Raw genomic sequence first — 6,000 nt, forward strand, 5'->3', positions numbered from 1 at the left:
TGTAGCTACGTTGGCGTCGATTTCAGTATTGTGAATCGTTAATGAATTAACTCTAGTAGTTCACCCTAACCTAACCGAATAGATTCGGCACATAACGTTAGGCTCGCATAGAAATGTATAAAACATGTAGGTTCCAAGGCTTTTTTTCTTTTGAAATTCTCATTTTCAAGATTTTTTAAACCATAAATCTTTAAAAAAAATATAATTTTATGTATAACTTTAAGACGTACGTACATTATTTGGAAGATGATCAAATTGCTTTGTACCTACTGGTACAAAAGCTGGCAAAGTTTTCAATAGTTTTTTTTTAGGATGGCTCCGAATATTACTTTCTTTATAGAAATTAGGAAGGGATGAAGTACGTCTTGCATCTGAGAGCAGAAGCGTTAGTTAATGATAGATTTGCGCTAGTGCAGCAATCGAATTTCTGCTTGGCAAATTAAAATTACATTACTTAACTATAAAACTAAGTTACGGTAATGCACACTAGTAAAATTTTTTATCGTGACGTTGATATCTCTTATACTATACAGGGCAATAGAACAATAACACAAGAAGTCTATTTCTCAATTCGTTTTCAAACTATGGCTGTAATATTTTGCAACTTTTCACTTGGGTAAAAAAGTTTATGAATGAAACTTCACATTAGCCGAGAGCTACAACCCCCAAATTTTTACCCCCCCCTCCTTTAAAAGTGATAAGTATAAACACGTCAATTTTCAGTCTAGTAACATAAACTGTTCCGTTCTTGAAGGTGTCATGTACCTGCATGAAGCAGCAAACAAATCTCGTTTTTTTCATGCAAAAAAAACTCTCATATTTTTCATGCGAAACTGTCTTCAGACCAAGTTCTTCTACGGATCTTTATGTCAACCAATATTCAATATTGCATTAACTTCCTGTACCCGTATATACATAACGTTATATGTTGTTTGTTGTTTGTTTATTTGGGGCAGGTGTTGCTTTCGCTGCAATGCCGACACATTACAACAATAACATGGAAAACAAACTATTTATATATTATTTTGTTTTTCTTTAATTCTTCTACGCTTTTGCTAAATGTTTAAAATTTTTAGTAAAAGTTTGAGAAATTTTTCAATTCTTTAACAATCACTAGTAAATATTATTCGATTGTTATGAAGAATTTTGCCTGTACGGAGTCGAGCAAGCTATTTTCAGTCGAAATGAGATTTGTATATTATGAGCTAACAAATGCGAAAGAAATAAAGTGTAAGCAATAATTATTGTTATTGTTTTACGATGTTGTTTTCGTAAATAATGACAGTCTTCATGAACAAATATACAGGCTGTTCTAGAAGGCCCTTAAAACATTACTATTCTAAGTATATTACGCCCCAATATTAAACTAGCTTTGATACTATAAATTACTATGTTAAAACAATTTTTTAAATAGATAGATTTAAATCGAAATATGAAATGTCGTTTAACTTGCCTACACGGATCTTTTTTTAGTGCAAAAAACTTGTACCAAAATTATGATTATTATTAAATAATGGACGTTGAATGTAGTTTTTCATGGATAGCTTGAATCACATTTTACGAAGAATCCGTTCTCCGTCAAGATTTTGATACCTTCGAAGATCTGTCGTTTTGCACCATGACTCGATTTGTAATCCAATAAGGAGGATAATAATATAGATATACTCCCAAAATTATAATGCGCTCGTAGAAGCTTTATCGACTTGAAACCGGAACACATCACTGAGGCGGTACAATTCCTTGTACCTTGTAGTTCTGAATCATATCTAGTAGTACAAGAGCCAAATTTGGATAATTCATTCATCTTTCACTCATCTGTTTAACGAATAAAAGTAATTTTTTTGAAATGTAAAATATTAACAAATATTTATGAGTTGCTTAAAAAAATATGGTCAAGACGAATATATTATATATTCGAAACATCTAAACTTCGAAAGCTTGTACACGTTTTTTAGGCATAATGAATGAGAACTCTAGGATATTTCAAAATATATCTCGATTTTTGCCCCAATTTCCTAGATCAATTTGGAGCAAAAATCGAAATTTATTTCAAAAATCAATAAATGTGCAAGTAATTGAAAATGTTCAAAAAACTTTACTCTGAATTCAATAATATTTTATTTAGAATTCAAAAATATTTGGAAAACAAAAGAATTAATAAAATTATTCATAGGCAGCTGGCGATATTTAGAAAAATAACTTTTAATGTGAAATACTGCAGGCATAAAGGGTAGAATTATAACAATATAAAATACACAATTATGTATAGAATTAGAATGTGTATGGTTTTTTTTTTATTAGAAAACTTTTCCTTTTTCCTTCTGTAATGTCTTTTACTAATATTGTAAGGCTGGTGTGTTATTGTATACATAATACGACACCTATATTCATAATACGATGTATATTTTATGGCCTAAACTTTGGTTAAAGACAAATATATACATATTATCTTTGTATAGATAAAAAACAGTATGAATCAATATTAGTTGTTACGTAAAATTTGTCTTCGATAATAAAATTTTCTACAATAATTTTGGAAAATGGCTCTTAATTATAATCGAATTGTTTAATATTTTGGGCAAATATTTTTTTTAAATATACGGAATTCCTTGTTTCGACCCTTTTAATAGTTAAAGATTTTAGATTTAATGGTTTAAGATTTTGGAAATTCATTCATTTCCGTCTTTCGAAGAGGTATATACATTTATGGCTAGATTGTTAAGTAGGTAACTAAGTATACCTAAAAAAATACCTTTCGATTTAATTATAAGTCTGCAAAGCTTAATCCTTAACTTAATTTGTTGTGTGAGAGGCACTGTTGCTTATATTGGTCCATCTTCATGCATATACCATGCACTACACCAGCCCATCACAACTATTAATTAAATTAATTTTGTTGCGACGGCCGGAATCGAACCCGCTACCCTAAGCATACCGTGGACGGAATTGGTTACGCCTTAACCAACTGAGCTAATAGCGCGACGATATGGTTTTAGTTTTGATTAAAGTCACAGGCGAGCTTTCCGATTTTTCTAATCTTGTTGAATTTTAAACCTACTAAATAAATTACAGCAAGTAAATAATATGAAATGAAGTCGAATAATGATTTATGAATCAGCCTGTATATGTAACACATATAATATGTTGTATATTATACGTATAAAATGTCTATCGTATGTCTTAAAATATAAATTATTAACATTATTGTGGTCTCATTATGTACATATTGTTTATATTTATTATATTTATTACATGTATAATAAATATATATCGTGATTACTTTAAAAACATTTTTGTTTTCAAATTGATTTGGAAAAATTTTCCACAATAATGACTGAAGAGAATTGGGGGAAATATAGCGATTAGTTAAATCAAATGGTAAAGGAGTTAAATACATTCAATTTCTTACGTTTAAGGTGATTGTAAGCCTACGGTATTGTAAAAAAGTTTTGGTTTATTGCACGGTACATATATTTACTAAATATATGCTTTGTAGCCTGCTAAAAATACATGCAAGTAATGATTTATTTTAAGCTTTATAATAACATGCAACTACATAAATATATAATATATTATGTGCAAGTGATGCTTATAAATTTGATAATATACATATCGCTCCTCAATCATCAATACTCTATTTTATGGTTTGAATGTAAGTTATGTATTCAAACCATAGACTTATGTACATTCAAAATTTAATACTATTTTGTAACTAATTTTAATGAGTTATTATGATCATTTACATTTACAAAATCGTCTTTTATTTTCACAATATCTAGTGTAACAAGGTTAATTAACTGTTATTAATCAATAACTTTAATTTGACAATTACTTAAGCAAATACTTGTATACAATTGAAAAATACTCATAAGAGCGCATTGTTGAGATCGATTCAGCTGTTCTGCTTTAAAGTAGATTTAGAAATAAAAATGAAACATTCTGTATCAACGTATAAGAAAATTTATAATAATAAGAGGTTAGAGTTATATTTTATTTTCCTTATTGGTGGGTTACACACTTATTGCTCTCTAAATATAATGCGGATAACTTTAATATTTGACTCTAATATATGTAACGTTGGTTTAAGTTACTTCATTTTGTATTTTGCTAATATTATTTAACATGAAAATTAATTTTATATATTTTGTTTTATTTTTTCCGTATTATTCTAGTTAAATTCATTTCTATGACTAAGTTATCTGCAACCGATCGTAAGAGTATTTATTTTTCGTTATTGCAATATAAATTTTTGAACAAATTACTGATATATAATATTTTGCGGATACATAGTTTTTTAACTTACTCCCACTATAGCGAATTTTTTTCTTATTATGATAATGTCTTTTTTTGTAATTAGGACCAGGTCAAGACAATGATCGGAGCATAGGTATCGATCTAAAGATTAACCATTCTTAACTTAAAGTTTCGGTGCGTGCATTTTGTTATCTATAAATAAAGTTTTCATGACGATGAGAACAAACATTGCTCTACGAAGGACTGAATTGTAGTAGAATTTTAACTCATTAGAATCGGTCACAATAGCTCAGGGTTGGAACCTATCTCCAGTCTTAACCAATTGAATCCTCGAATGATTTTACTGAAAATATCACTTCTGTATCGCCCCTTGAGTTAAGCTGCATAAGAGTTTCGAAGAAAATATTCTGCTCGGTTACTTTTTCTATAAATTAGTACCTATATGTAACTTTTTAACTAAATTTTTTTAAGTATCTAATGCTGTGGAAAAAAAACCTTTCATTGCAAAAATAAGAATGAAACTGTATAGTATTATTTAAGAGAATTTTATATAGAAAAAAGTACTATAAAATATAGCTATTTAGTTAGAAGGTTTACTGGGATATAATTCTATTGGAATTCTATTTTGGGCAAGACCAACTAATAGTTATACTAAAAGTTCCTATAAAGGATTGAATTGTATATAGTATTTTAAATTTTAAAATTATCTAATAATGAATCTATTTTTTAGGAAAGGATATGTTTAGCGTCGTCTTCAAAGCGTAATTGTTCACAAGAAAATTAGTGATTGGAATCGATATTTTAAAATTATTTTTTACTTTTAATTCTTTGTATTTTGCACTTTTTGTCAGTTACGTACGTACAAAGGTCTACCTTGGTACGTAATAAACAAAGTTGCTTACACGTATTTCCATATCCTAAAAACTACTGAGCCGATTTTGAATATGAGATCACTTCTCTTCCAAATAAAATATTTAAAAATCGGCCAACAATTGGGATTTTGAAAAATAATTTTTCTTTATTTTGACAAAAATGGAAAGATTGTATATGAGTTTTGTAACAGAACCGTTTGTATTTTTTTATGAAAATTTCAAAGTTACAGGAAATTTTAAAAGAACTTTTCAACAGAGGGACGTAAACGCCCTACAAAGAATATGGTCGTAAACGATCGTTTAACGTCATAATGTTAATTAACAGTTCTTTACAGTGTATATATAATATTCAATTAACATAATTACGTCACAACCATGTTTTACGAACATTTTTTTTGTCGGACGTTTTCGTTACTCTTTTGAAAAGCTCTTTTAAAATAAGCCTGTAAATTTAAACTTATCATGGAAAAATACAAAATAAAAACAGTTTTGCTACAAGTTTAATTAATGGTTACATTGTTAAATATTCTCAAAACAAAACAAAATTCAATAACCATCAATATTGTGAAATATTGACATAATTATTATTGATATCATTATTTTTCATATATAAATATGCAAACATATAATTTTACACATTGAATATTAAATAGGTCTAGAGTCAAGCGTTGTATTTGATAGTTATATCATCAGAACGATTGAAATTTTGAGATCGAGGTTGTGTCTAACAATTTTACCTTCAAAACTATTTTTTTTACTATCACAATAATGAATTGAGCAAATTTTTTAAGTGAGAGAGTTTATAAATTATGTATTATTGAATAACAAGCACAATGCAGGTATCATAATAATTTTTGAAGTGAAAACTTCTTTA

This window comes from Chrysoperla carnea, chromosome 5 (assembly GCF_905475395.1).
Source record: "Chrysoperla carnea chromosome 5, inChrCarn1.1, whole genome shotgun sequence".
Lineage (NCBI taxonomy): Eukaryota > Metazoa > Arthropoda > Insecta > Neuroptera > Chrysopidae > Chrysoperla > Chrysoperla carnea.